Genomic DNA, 15,355 nt, shown 5'->3' with positions numbered 1-15,355 from the left:
TGTGGGCCTACACTTGGCAACGATAACATCTGCAACTCTTCTTATGACTTGCTGTTGTTCCCAGTTCTTTCCATTTTGTTATGCCACCAACAGTTGACTGTGGAATATTTAGTTGAGAAAATTTCACAACTGGACTTGTGGTGACCTCCTATCACGGCATCATGCTGGAATTCACTGAGCTCCTGAGAGCAACATATTCTTTCGTGACTGGACGCGATTGGAATGAATGGCCAATGAATATTTTTCACTGTTGTCCAACTGAGTTTAACAGATGAAGTCAACACAGCTTTTTTCTCTAATAAAGCCTGAGATTTAAAAGACCAGCTCCAGAGCTGAGCTAATTCAGAGTATTACTTTGGCTGAAAGTCAGAAGAAGTATTGAAAGAAGGGATGCATTTCAATCATTTCAGCAGCAAATAGAAGAATTAGTAAAGCCAATGGGGGGTGGGGTGCAAAAACATTCAGACAATGCAGTGCTCTTCAAACTGACAGCTCATCAATCTGCAAAAATATAGGTCAGCAATAATCAGATGAAAAATAATTGATTTAATCACAGTCCATCAGTGTCTCTTAATTAGAACACTGACAGCGGAAAGAGGAAGCAACATTATTGTCATTACATTATTTGAGCAAAACAAGGGAGCACGAGGACAGAGAAAATCTCCCCACTCAATTCAGGGCGGGCAAAACAAGGTGTTAAGTGGGTCAACTGATGCATCAGTAAACGGGTCAAGTAATGTCCCATTTTTTAAAATGGAGGTAAGAATAAGGAGTGGGCTTCAGCTGCAATATGAAGCGTCCTTCATGGCCTAAAGGTGATCTAATAGTAGAATATATATGTTTGGATACACAAATGGGCTTGATGTGTGTGGAGACAGAATTAATGAAGATATCTGACACAATAAAAAGCCACATTACATAATACACTGACATATAAAGTATGATGGATGGATTGATGGTCATTAAAGTCATGAGTGTTTTAAATACTCTAATGCAATGCATTTCCTGGGATATTCACTACACAATAAAAACACAGTGCTACAGTTTGAGCAATAGCAATTAAGGTACAATCAAGTAAATGCATTCCTAATACATGTGTCAGTGTATGGAAAGCACGCCACCTAGACACCCGTTTTTATACACACTTTGAAAGAAAACTATCCAAATATCGAAAAGAAACATCTCAGTCAACCTTGTAGGATTTGAACTCCTTCCTGTTGTGATGTGACAGTACCGTCCTCTCGTCTGCCATGCGACTGGTTAGGCAGCTGATTGTTTGTGGGTTTGGATAATTACCACGTTAAAATAAAGATCACACCGACTCCTGTCTGCTTAATGTATACATGCATTGTGCTTTCGCATCAACCTTAGAACAGCATGTGATTTCAGATGTCTTGAGGATGAGGAGGAGCATCCAGAATAGGAGGTCAATGCAACAGAACAGTGTCAAGCTCTGAAGAGCTATGAGAATGGAGTTTTATGACTGTGTCCAGGATACGCACACAAAAATTCACAAGAACTCCGAACTTCAAAGTTAAATATCGTGGTTTCATGTGGCAAATGTAAAAGTGCTGAAATGCTATTAACAACTATCAAGTAGACGTACCATCTACCACATTCCCCATCTCAGTTTAACATATTAGCATGCTAACATCTACCAATAAGTAAAAAACAAAGCATGACTCAGTGTAATGGTAACATAATGATGGTATGCTAAATGAGTCAGAGAACAGCTAAAGTGTCTATATTCCATCTTGAGGAGAACGAGAACATGTAAGCTAGACTAAAGTGGCTTTACACTTGAAGAAAAGTGTCAGCATTATGGTGGCTCAAAAAGGACAAGAAAAGAACAAGTAGGTAAAAACATCTTTAAAAAACAAAGCTTGTGTGTTTAAAAAAAGGAAAGAAAGCGGCAACAAAATTGCAGAACTATAAAGGATGCTTTGGCAAAGGCAAAGGAAAACAAGAGCGTGTTGTTTCTTTTGTCAAAGTTTGCTTGCAGTGTAGGACATCTGGATCCCATCTTATATGAAGCAGCATCACTTATAAGCAGCTTTACAGTCTCACTTTCATCTGGATTTAATCAAAGCTTCGATAATGAATGAAAGCCAGGCTTTAAGGTTCTGTGCCCAGCATGTAGAAGCTTCCATTAAACAGAATGTTTCAACTATCAAAGATAACTGTTAATTCATTAAACTGTTCATAAAATGACCCGTGAGCCTAATAATGAAAAAGGAAAATGTATAAAGTTATTCTTGAATAACTCTCCTCTAATGCCTAGTGATAAGGTAATAGTCCATTTACTGTATCTGCAAAATGTACTGTGAGAAAGGATTCAAAGGCAACAGACATCCAGTTGTGACGAGGACTTTTCAGCCTGGGAATATTTCTTTTATGTTTCTGTTTTTTCTTAACAATTTGCAATATTATTCAGCTTGCAGTATCACCACTTTAAAGGTTTCAGAACTGATACCGTGACCTGGAACATAAACAGCTGACAAGGATGTCCATGCCATGCAGAGATAATACTCTTGTTTGGTGGTACAGACCACACAATTAGCTTAGTTCGCTCAGACCTCTTCAGTCACTGTGTTTTTCCACAGGGAAGCAGGAAAAGAAAAAAAAAAAAAAAAAAAAAAAAAGTAGCTGGACTACAATGTGGTATCAAGGTGCCATCTGTAAGTCTGCACGGGGCCCTTCTCCACCATCTGTGTGTTGACATCACACCCGTCTCTGTCCTCCACTGTGACTGCCATCTGAAGCTGAGAGGCAGGAACAAGAAGCCAATGCCGCCATGGTGAGTTTTCCATGTGTGAACATTTAGCTGCTTTAATTTGGGATGATTACACACAGGTGACATAACTACTTTGCAACAAGAAATAAATGGAAAATAGCACCTACAACACTACTGAACTTTGTTTTCATCCAATAAGATTAGATTATAATTTTAGATTAGATGATAACCTGAGGCACTAAAGATATGAAAAAAAAAAAAATGTACATTTTGTTTTTGCTTGCACATGACAAAACAAACAGACTTATTTTTCAGTCAAGAAACTACAATTGCCTTTTTCAAAGGGGAAATTCCGCTCTGATAAAATAACGTGCCGTTTTGGGCTTTGAACAGAGCTCAAGTTGTAAACTAGGAAAGACGGTGCACCAAAGCCAGCAGTCTTCCTCTGGGAGTTAAGGCCAGGATTAAATTCACTTGATGAGTAGTTCACGTCTTAATTTCTAGTCTGTTGGGAATTGGAGGATGCAAACACAGTTAGTATAGTCCCATTAAGAAGTTAGCGAATTCACAGAAAGCAGTTATTGAGACCTACACAGGTCCTTCCATACTTGTGTATGCTCAAAGCTTAAAGATGGTGAGAAGTCACAGAAATTTGCTCTGGAAATAAGATGACAAGTAGGAAAGCAGAGGTTTTCTGAATTTTCTGGTGGGCCTTTTAGCAGCCTCTTATTTAACCAGAATTCATCAAAAGCTATAGTTAATGAAGTGGCATGTCCATGTAACAACAGGATGGTGCTACTTGCATTCCAAATATCAATGCTTGATTTGACTTTTCTGCAAATGCCAATCTGTTAAATAGGTAATCTGACTATGTGACTATACAGAGCTGGTACAAACCACATCCATGTCTAAATATAAGGGAAATAACTACATGTATATCAGTCAACTGCAGTTCCATAGCAAACTACAACAGGCAAAAACCTCAAACTTCCAACCCAGCACAGATTCAAAACTCTTCAGCACAAATTCCACCCTTGGGTTTGCCAGCATGTGCTCCATCACAGACAGCAAGTCTGTTCAACAATGGGGGGGAAAATACCCAGAAATTTGAGGAAAAATTGGTTGTAATATGAAGTGCTATGGAAATTATAGTCTTCTGATGTATCACATACAGCTTTGTACAAATAGTGTTTCATTTCCCCCCCCCCAAATCTAAATCCTAATCCAACTTAGTTATCCATTACATTTGCTATAGCTTCAGTGAGTAAACAAATGAATGACAACATTTTTCCATATGGGTACTATGAGTTCAGAGCATACACTTTGATATGTGGTTTCCTTTCTTCTCTCATATATGGAGCGTTCAGATAATACATCCTACATCTCAGCTATTGTTGATGATATTTGGCATGTTTTCTGGCAGGGAAATATGACCAACACTACACTCAAACAGACAAAGTGTTTAGCTTTTCACTGCAACTTTACACAGAGCAGAGCTCCAACACATTAAACTTGAAGGCTTCTTTTAAAAGCTCTAAATATTTCTCCAGAACTCTGTGTGTGTGTGTGTGTGTGTGTGTGTGTGTGTGTGTGTGTGTGTGTGTGTGTGTGTGTGTGTGTGTGTGTGTGTGTGTGTGTGTGCACAAGAAGAGGGTAAACAACAAGTGAATCACTGCTATGAAGACTTCACTGTTCTTAGACCCATTATGTCACCAGTTCTTCTGAACCGATTATCTTCAGCTGTAAAGTAGACCATTTTATCTTTCATTGTAAATGTAAGGCACTGGATTAAAATTAGACCCTGTGTATAAAAACCAGGGAATAGTAGGAATATTTGCTGTCATATATAAATATGTAATTTAGGTTGGAAAAATGAGAAAGAAAAAAAAACATCATTTGGATATATTAATATTAATTATTTAGTTCATTGTCTCATTTCCAAAGCTCATCTCATTAATGATGGATAAAGAATTTTCCCCCTTATTGGACTGTTGTAAAGAATATTACCGGTATGTCCTTTGTATGAGAAACTGGAAATAAAATATCAGTCCATGACCAGCAAAAATGTTGTTTCTACAGGCCTTTAGATCTGCTGTTAGAGATCGGACATTCAAATGTTTTAGGCACAAGCCTAAAAACTCTGACAGGTCCCAATGCAGAGATTTTTATGGACCCTTACAGTCTTGTCATACCCCTGGCTACACTGGCCAGCTACTATATAAGACAAATTGTTGCACAGTTGATGATCTGTGCGCATTTTTCACATATCACAGAGTGAGGGTTAGGAAGTACAAGCAACATTTCCCAACATGTCACCCTGCCAACACAACTTTTCAGAACGGGCATCCATTGTTAATCAGTCATCTGAAGCAGCAAACAATTGAATAAATATTTGCAGCTAAAATTCAATTCATAAGGAAAATATATACTATATAAATAAAGCTAGACTTTGGTTCACAAGACAGAACCATTACAAGCAACTGACAGCTACATGGTGACTACAGACATTGATGAAAGAGAAATAGGGGAAAAAAATAAAAATCTTTTACAGCTTCAGAAAAAATATTTTAGTTTTGTTTTTATTTTTTTGTGCAGCAAAATTAGATTTTCCTCCATACAACACCTGCCATAAATGCTGCCATAAGACAGTTTCAGACTGCTAAGAATCCACAGCTGAATGGGATCTAGTTGGCAATTGCCTCCCATCGGGCAACCTGTGCAATTGCCCTCTCAACAGGACTATCTGTGAGCAACACTATCGATCTCTGGGCAACCATTTAGTCAAAACAAGTTGCAATAGGTCACAGAATGTGAAAAAATTCAATACAACCACTACCAGCTACAGATTTCTTTTTAGGTGCAAAGAAGTTTCTGTCCTATTTTTACTTGTGTGATTGAGCCATTAGCTCACTCTGAATGAGGAGGTAGTTTCTTCAAGTGCATCCAGTGTTGCAGGTTTGTGCAACACTCCAAGTGCAAGTTTGCTCGGTTAATATCATCCCAAGGTGGTACTGCATGAGATATTCATAGTATTCCTAAAGAATTTAAATATATTTAATAAAACATGAATATCTGGATTGATACAATGCTACAATAGGCTGCTGTATTGATTTTTCCCCCACCCCAACCAGTGGCCAACCATCAAGCCGTTTCCACACCGAAACCAATCACTCATTGCAGACAGCTATGAAGCTGATTGCTGGTGGCTTGCAGATGTTTAAGGTTCTGATTGCCTAGGTGACCAACTGATAAATTTACTACCAAGTCATATGTCTATCAGCAGTATCCTGGGTTCTCATTAGTAGTCAATTTAATTGCTCACCTGGAAGTTAAAGAAGGAGTTTTTCTTGGGTCCCCTGATTATTTTTTTTTTCCAATTTATTCATTTATTTTTGTAAGAAAAAAAGAAGAAAAACAACCTGGGAGTTATGTGAAATTTCAGGTCCCTAATAAAAAGTCTCTTTCCCCTGGATTTCCCCTGGATTCTCTCTTCCCCTCCCCCCCCCCAACCTGAGACAGTCAGGTGAGAGGCATTTGATAAACTTTAAACATTAAAAAAAAACAAAAACAAAAAAAAAACAAAAACAAAAACAGCTCTGCCCTTTTATACTTAAAAATTTCCAGAGAAACAGCAACAGTATAGGTTATTGTATTTATGTCTAAATTTTTACACATAGCTTTAAAATCCTTTTGCTCAGTTGAAAGAGGAGTAATCCCTTTGCCTCAAGGTAATAAATAAATAAATAAAAATAATGTTCTGGCTGCCATCAGGAAAGAGCTTCCCTACACTGTGCCATCCCGCCATCCCGTAGAGGTTCAAAAATACAGGATCAGCATACTCCACTCCAAAGACAATTAATCCATAAGAGATCAAAAAGCTTGCATAGTCACTTTCAAAGTCTTTACTCAGTCTCAGTCATTGATTTTACTGAAACTCTGTCTAAGCAAGCTCCAAGTCCTTCAAAAGTAATAGTTTACATGCCTGTGGGACGTAAATAAATATCATCTGTTAACTGGAGCTCTGAACAGAAAGTGTTAGTTTTTTTTCCCTAAAGTGTAATTAGTAGCAGATGGGGAAGTGTTAAAGCTGCCACGAAGGTTATTAACAGTTGACCAAATGGATGCTGTCCAATGGACAAAGTCTGAAGATGAATAAACTTCCTCCGATAAAGTGCTTCATAAAACAAATCTAGAGGGTAATCTTGTATTCTTGTAGTACACCAGGGAAATCCAAACAGCAATCATCCTCTCCAAACAGAAAAAAATAATAGTGCCATGAATTATGCAAGTGGTAACCTAAGAGCAGTCCACTACACATCAGCAAATGCACATTGGGCATATGGATGGAGGACCCCGTGTTCAGCTTCCTTAGTTCCACTTGCATTATGAACCTTACTGCCCAATAGATAATGAAGAGAGTGCAGCTGATGTATGACTCGAGCCCCTCCAATGGGAAAACATCACCATGGGCGTATCCACCAATATGCCGTAAGTGATGCGTAAATGCACATGGTCATAGCTAATGGACTGCATGCACTCCTAACCTCTGCATGTGAAAAAGGACACTTGACTTGCCTCATATTTAACCGCCGACACGTTACGGGACTGCTAGCTAGTGGTCAAGAGTATCTGGAACATGTTTTAATGAGGTGTGTAACTGCAAATAAACTAAAACAGGTTAAAAATAGATACACTCACCTTTCTGGATGCTTTTATTTGTTTTCAGCTGGCTCGAAGGTTCCGTGTAAAAAGTTTCTTTTCCGCTGAAAGAAAAAAAAAAAGCCCCCGAGTCAACAGTCAAACGGGGACACCCCGTGCCAGCGGTAACGGATGAGGAGCCGAAGTTTCACCAAGAAAACAAAGGAGAAAAATGCCGGCTGAGTGCGGACGCTGTGACCGGTGTATGTCCTAGCTAAAATAACTCCTATCTCCTTTATCTTTCAGCCGCTCCGTCCGGGTTTTTCTTTCCCCCTCTCTTCTCTGTTAACTCAGCCTCCCCTGCGTGAGTACGGATACTTACATCGACAGAGTAATTCAATGTACTGACTAGTGGGAGGAGTGAGTGTCGGTCCTTTTATCTCCAGCCCTCTGTTACAGTGAGGAGGCGTCACGGGGCTGACTTTACTCCCGGCCTGCGCGTTCATGACACATCAAAAAGACAGCCCCCAAACGCTCCAGTTTGTTTGAATTAACCAAAAAGGAAAAAAAGTGACCAGTTTTCTGATAAATTTGGGCACATCATGCCGCCGAAATAAATTCCTTTCAGCACTAACACCTCTGATGTCAAACCCTCATTACCATCAGCTGAGATGTCAACCGAAAATTCGAGGCGACATGAATGCAGCAGTACTCAAATACAGTAGTTTATAAACCAAAGAGCACTGGCTTAATCTGTTATCTTAACTGCATAACTAATTCACCAAGCTGACATTAAGAAATCTTGATCAAAAGCTGACCTTTGTTTGACAAGTGCAACGAAAGCCATCTGAGATTGAAATTAATTTTTATCTGCTTTATACGTAACATCACAACTGTCTTAGCATAGATTTTAAATGTTTTGTTTTTGCTGTCACTGATTAAGGTACAATGTCTTTCCATTTAGCCAAGTTCCATTTTATACATAATTTCTTGATGTCCATATTTTCTGTGATTCTTTTTACCAAGTGAATAGCTAAAGCTCTGATCATAGGATTTTTAAGACCAATACTGATGCCAATATTTGGTCATTTAAAAATTGATATTCCGATATATCAGCTGATACTTTTTTTCTTTCAGCCATATGAAACATGAATACACTTCTCTCACGTTTATTATCTGTAGTTTTTTTTTTTTTTTAATTTGTTAGTTTATACTCTTCCCAACCGCTCAGATCAGCTGGTAGTTGTGTTTGTGGCTCTAAAGACATTTGCAGAGTGCCCTCTAGTGGGCAACTTTTTCAGCATTAACACTCATAACATGATAGAATATCTCCCATGTCATCTTTACTTTTTATACTTTTATTTATCAACAACAATAAATAGCAATCTTGACAGATCGACAGACAGCAAATATTGGCCCTTGAATAAATTGGTTGGGCTCTGCATCAACGTACTTTCTTGCACCACTTGAAAGCATGATATCTGATTAAATCCATTATGCTTTAGAAAAATCGCAATAATCAACCACTCATTTCTCTCCGCACTCAGCCTTTTTTTCAATTCATACTTGATATGCAGACACATGTCTATGACTCATCAAACGAAAGTGATTTATTGATTTCTGTCACACAAACACCATCTGCAGTTATAATCAGAGACAGCATGTAATGGCAGCAGTCCCTCATGATCGACCGCTGGACGCACTGTGAAATGTTTAGTACTCATGTGCAAATATTGACCACATGTGTATATCAATATTGACCATGCAGCCAGTGAATGAATTTCTCTGCACATAAAGCTTCTTGTGATAAAAGTAAAACTTATTCTCACGGTGATGATCCGGTTGTCTTAGATAATGGAAGTTCACAAGTGGGAGAAATGACTCATCTGCAGATAGAGCATTTGAAATTTTCAAACGTTTTCAAGATGAGTTGCATTTAATTGCTTTGCCTGAACTTTGGTTGTTCCTTATGTCAAGAGATGTGGGAGTTGTGGTTAAACCGGTTCAGGTTTATCACCAAGGAAACAGTCAGCGCCAGTGATTCTCAGCTAATGGAGATGAAGAGCTGAAGCTATCTTACATAAAACAGTAAAAATAATGCAGTCTGCTTTCACAGAGAGATGATCAGCGGGAGCAGATGTAGTGTCACATGACAAAGAAAAGGTCAGGTGGGAGAACTCATGGGGTAAGGGTAGGTGTTGGTTCTCAAACAGCACATTAGTTTTCTGGCACAAGTAATTCAGATACATGTTGTCAGCCACCTCGGATACTCACATACATGGAGTCACCAGAGGCACACACACCTTGACATTATCTCTCTATGTGCCTCTGTGCTTGAGGATGCAAGAGATCCTATGACAAATCCCCGTTTGATGTGGCTGGCCCGGGCTTCCCTGGTCCTCTCACCACAGGTTGGCATTAGTCAGCAGCTCCAGCTGCTGTGCATGCTTTTGAACTCCACCCATTTTAAAATGCCAGCCAGCATGCACAGACAGGAAGGGCTGGTGGGGGTCTCCCCTGCAGGTATTATTATGTAATATGGCAGAGCTTGTGACTGATGCTCACTAGAATGAAACAGAATTTGAAAAGAGCAGGAAAGATTTGAATATGGATGAATTGGTGAAACGCACAGACAGTCAAGACTGAGTGACTAAAAAGCCAACACTGCAGCTTTCTTCTGACTTTGTAGGTTTGCTGGAATTTCACAGCTGGGTATGATGTTTTCATAGTTCTCACATCAACTCAGAGAGGAGCTAGCATGGCAGCAACTCAGTACAATATCTTGTAGAGGAGCTGATGAAGTTATTGGCCGGATTTGAGCGATTTCATCATATATTCAACCACCAGTCTAAGAGGTGCAATTTTCTCCTGACGTTGGCAGCCAGCAGTCAGCTCTTGAAGGTTTATACTTTTGGGAGGATTTTTCAGTTTCCCTTTTGTTTTGATATGTAACAAATATTAGGGCAGAAAGTGCTACTCCTTGACTATCAAACTCACAGCTTTGCATAATTATATGTTTCAGATCAAACAAATTTAAACCTGAGTAAATACAAAAAGCACTTACCTGTTTGATGCCAACCTGTTTGACAAATTAAAGAAGGCTTAAAAAGCTCCAAAAGGAACACTTCATGAAATAGTCTAAAGAAAGTCAAGAACAGCTGAGAAACAAAGTCAGTGACATCGATCAATCTGAGCTACAAAGCCATTTCTATGGTGTTGGGACTCAAGTGAACCAGGTGAGAGCTATCATAATTATTAATTAATTATAATTATTATAATGAGGAAAACTGAACCTTCTCAGGAGTGGCTGGTCTACCAAAGTTTCCCCAAGAGTGCATTGATGACTCATCCAGGAGTTCACAAAAGAACTCAGAATATAATTTAGGGAACTGCAGGCTTCACTTGCCTTAGTTAAGATCCGAGTTCATTAATTCAACAATGAGAAAGAGACTGGATAAAATTGGCATCCATGGGAAAGTTCAAAGCTCATCTCACATTTTCCAAAAAAACATCTTGATGGTTACCAAGACTTCTGGGAAAATATTCTGTGGACTGACGAAACAGAGGCTGAACGTTTTGGAAGCTTCGAGTCCTGTTACAGCTGCATAAAACAAACACAGCATTTCATAAAAATGAACATCATATCAACAGTCAAATATGGTGGTGGTGGTGGTGTAACGGTCTGAGGCTGCTTTGCTGCTTCAAGTCATGGATGACTTGATGTAATTAAAAGAACAATGAACTCTACTCCCTGTCAGAAAACCCTAAAGGAGAATGTCGAGCCATCAGTTTAAAGTTTAAGCCCACTCGGGTTTTGCAGCAGGAGAATGATCCAAAACACAGCAGCAAGTCCAGCTCAGAATGGCTTAAAAAAAAAACAAAAAAAAAACTAAAGACAAAATTAAGCTTGTGGCCTAATCAAAGTCCAGACTTAAATCACGTCGAGATGCTGTGGCTGGACCTTAAACAGACTGTTCATGTTCAAAAACTGTCCAGTGCGACTGAGTTAAAACAATTCTGCAAAGAAGAACAGGTCAAAATTCCTCCACAGTGATGTGAAAGACTCATTTGGTTTAGCGGGCAATTCTTTTTCCCGCACAGGACCAGGTTAGAATAACTTTTTTTTTCCTCATTTAAAAACTGCATTTTGTATTCATTCAGGTTATCTTTGTTTAAAATGAAAACGTGTTTGAAGATCTGAAACATGTAAGTGTGACCAATATGCAGAAAACAAAGAAATCAAGAAGCAGGCAAAAGGTTTTCCACAACACTGTACACAAAGGGCCTTGAGGTGACTGTTGTTGTTATTTGGTGCTATATAAGTAAAAGTGAGTTCAATAAAACTAAATTGAATTGAACTGAACTATATATAGCATGTGTACGCATAGTTATACCTGATATGTAATGAATCAAAAATGAAAGAAAGTAAGGAAAATATTTTGTATATAGTGTATTTGACTCCTGGTTGAAGCACATTCTGCTGCTTACAATGCAGAGAAGCATGCAGGTTGGATTCATAAAACAAAATAAATAATGCAAGACTAAATATTAAATGTAAGCAGGTACAGTTTAAAGCATGTAAATAATGCATGCAAGTTACTAACCCTAAACAAAATAAAAATAAAAGAATAAATTGAACAACAATTAATGTATGACACATCAAACCAGTTTTAAAGGTAACAATAAAAAAAGGGGTGGGGTTAAGTATGATAATAATACAAATAGAGACAAGTTATCTGTCTGCCATGGTCACAGAATACGGTCAGAACATTATGTGCAAAACATGGTTGTGTATATCATGCACTGAAAGATTATATGAGAACAGAATATGATACTATGGAGTCCTTCATTCAGCCAGGTCAGCTTGACACAGAGAAAAGCAGAGAAAATAAATATTTAAGAGTACGTTTTAGGCTTTTTAATTAGTTTTATAAATGATTCAGATGATTTCATTACAAATGAAAACTAAAACTTGATAACAATTCATTAATAAAGAAAGTCTGCAACAAGCAGCACAATCACTATCACATCTAAATAAGTTAATTATCAGAGAAGAAGAGCAGTGTGGGGAAGCTCAAAATTAATTTGGGATAATATGTGGTAGTTATGTAAATAACGAAATAAATAAATAAATAAATAACACATTTTAATAATTAAATTAAAGTAAAAATATGACAGTAAAAGTGTGTCCACAGCCTGGTGTTGTTCCGAACTGATCGCCTGCCAAAATGTGAGTGCCAGTGCTTTTGCAATCTCCAACATTTTTGGTTATATTGATAAATAGGCTTTAATAAAGATGAATTATCAAGGGCTTATTAAAAATAACCTGTTTTGCAAGTATCTTTATGACCCTGCCTTATTGTATTGTACATAGGCTAAATGTTCATTCTGGCTCAAAACAACTTACCTTTCATGAGATACATGTTTGAGATATGGTTGCGGTATGGCTGCTCTGCTCTGAGCGTCACCCTGCGGTTCTGCTCTGCACAGACATGCCAAAAATGTATGTTCTCTTTGGCAGTTCTGGGTAAGAATATACCCGTTTTGCTAAAGATATAATATATGAGATGATGTGGCTTTGATTTAAACAGTTACGTCATTTTTAAAATACCCCCCTGATGGTTTTATTGTTAAGATCAGTAGCAGTTCCATAAACTGGCCCATGAATTAAAATGAATAACTGAGGCAAAAGTTAAATAAAACAATAACTACAGGCAATTTATTTGTGAGGATGCTGCCAAAAACTGCTGTGGTGTGATGGTGTGATGTAGTAAGTTGTGTTTTTACGCCATCTAGTGGTTGTTGATTCACATCACACATTTTATCTGTGGGTCTGATTAGCATTTGTTTCAAATTTGAAATGATTGCCAGTGGCTGGGCTGGCTGGGCCTTGGGGGCTTGGGTCCTGGTTGGTTTGTCGCCAGGGGTTGTGGGTTGTGGGTGGGTGCGTGCGCGGAGGCTAACAGAGATGGAAGATGAACTCAATCTGGGTGTCTGTTGTCTTATGTAATGTGAGAGTTGATTGAATGTTGGGGTGGGTGTTTTTTCCTCTGCAATGGGGGTCAGGTGGGCCACCCCAGGCTCTGTGGGGCTTGGCGGTGCTGCTTCTGTGGGACCCATTCTGGATGGGCCCGGGCCCCCTCACCTTGCTGGATTTCAGGGAACAGGGGTGCCTACCAGGGTCAGTGGGTGAGCTGGCTCCAGGGTCAGTGGCTGGCTCCAGGATGTGTCCATGAGAGTGGGAATGGATCTTTGTGTCTGTGTGTGCCTGTTTGTCTGTGTCTGTGTGTCAGGTTGGGTCTTAGACTTCACCTCTCTCGGTACATCTCAGCCCCCCCGCCCAGGTATGGGGGCCTATCTCCCCCCACCACACTCCCTGCCGGTGGCTGATGCCCCACCCACCGTTGTATTGGTGGTTCTCTGTGTCCGTGGATGGGTGCCCAGGTATGTACTGGCTCAGTCTCAGTGGCTGCTTGGTGGGGCCTCGCCCCCGTGGCTTGGTCAGGTCCCTTCTGGGGTGTGGAAGGCCCTCAGTTCTCCTCCTTGTGCTCTTGTGCTCTGGGGGGCCTGTAGATGTCTGGGGCCTGGATCTCCTCCATGTCTGCTTCATGTCTTGGGGGGAAGGGATACGGCTCTGCAAATCTTCTTTTAATGTCCGTAGTGCAAAAGTGCAATAGCTTTATTGCAATTCAGTACATTGCCTTTATTTTAAGAAAAAGATTTTTAATTAATTTAAAGTAATTTCTCCAGAAAGAATTCAAACCTGAAAATAATCTACTAAAAAACAATAACACACAAAACAAAATGGTCATGTTTTAAGGGAGCATTCCATTTTTCCCACCAGGGGGCATATTCATGCTATATAGGCCCTCTGAAGAGAAAGCCATGACCGGTGATGACATTAGCCCTAAATTTAACCCTATAGGATATGTATTCTGGCTTGTTTAAAAAGTAATTTACAAATTTAGGGTTAGTGTTTGGAACTTGGGTTGGGATCATCATCAATTATGACTGTAAAGCCTTAAAACAATAGTGGATACACAGTCACATCATGAAACTCAACTTTTTAATAGAATGTGCCTCATATGCCACCAAAGCATGTCATATCATAGGGGCATGGGAACAGAACCTCTCTGGTGTCTGGCATTAGGACCAGCTGATTGGGTCCTGTGGGATCCGGAGTTCTGTGGATAATATCAGCACTAAACTTCCCCTATGCTATAAGAATATGATTGTTCTCCAAACTCTTGCCAATCAGAAGAAGAAAATAGTTAAGTTTTATTTATTTCTTAATCTTTGGTTGTTCTAAGGTTACTTCCGTAGTGTTTACTAAACTTTAATAGAAAGAATAAAACATAAGAAAATAATCATCAGTTGTTTAACCCTTTCATGCATGAATTATGACAACCTTAATCGGGGTTTTTTCTTAAGTAACTTTATTCTTCTTTAGGCATGAAATAAAAAGATTTTTGAACATCATTTTTTTAAACATGTACTTTTTAAAAAAATTTTTAAACGTCACATCAGTGTTCAATATAGTGGTTTATGTGCAAGTATACAATCAACACTGACACAAATACAACAAAACAGCCTTTGAATAGCTGTCCACTGTAGTGACCACTATGCGTGAAAGGGTTAATGCAGCTGAACAGGTGGATCATTTTAAAAGTTTACAGTGATCGGGGGATGGCTCTGAAGTTTAACTTCTAGGTCAGGGTGAGTTAAAAGCTCACGTAACTCTCCAGTTTACTTAAAAATCATTAAATCATTGTCTCATTTAGCATTCGATTGCAAAAAATATTTTATCTGTCATTAATATGAGTCATTTCAGACTTACAACACAAGGACCGATTAAAAAGCCTATATGTATTTTTATAAAGGTGGAGTAAACTGGCTGATTGACAAATTTTATACAATAACTGAAGGTTTGATTATTGTTTGTAACAAAGAAAAGTTGGATCCAGAAATGATGAATATATCTAT

General features: G+C 38.8%; 1 protein-coding gene across 8 annotated transcripts in view; it reads right to left on the bottom strand.

Annotated features, from left to right (window-relative positions):
• gdpd5b (glycerophosphodiester phosphodiesterase domain containing 5b) overlaps nucleotides 1–7,834 on the bottom strand; it is a 40,323-nt gene extending 32,489 nt beyond the window's left edge. For 3 of the 8 annotated variants that reach the window (XR_003213905.1, XR_003213906.1, XM_025898482.1), the window contains exon 1: nucleotides 7,433–7,834. The gene's annotated coding sequence lies outside the window, so the exon portion shown is untranslated. The remainder of the gene's footprint in view (nucleotides 1–7,432) is intronic. The other 5 variants (XR_003213907.1, XM_003441668.5, XM_005474626.4 and 2 more) reach the window with 2 other exon arrangements.
• Nucleotides 7,835–15,355: the final 7,521 nt, after the last annotated feature.

This window comes from Oreochromis niloticus, linkage group LG14 (assembly GCF_001858045.2).
Source record: "Oreochromis niloticus isolate F11D_XX linkage group LG14, O_niloticus_UMD_NMBU, whole genome shotgun sequence".
In the NCBI taxonomy this organism is placed as follows: Eukaryota; Metazoa; Chordata; class Actinopteri; order Cichliformes; family Cichlidae; genus Oreochromis; species Oreochromis niloticus.
Note: the sequence above shows the minus strand (reverse complement) of the source record. Positions and strands in the feature narration are given on the sequence as shown.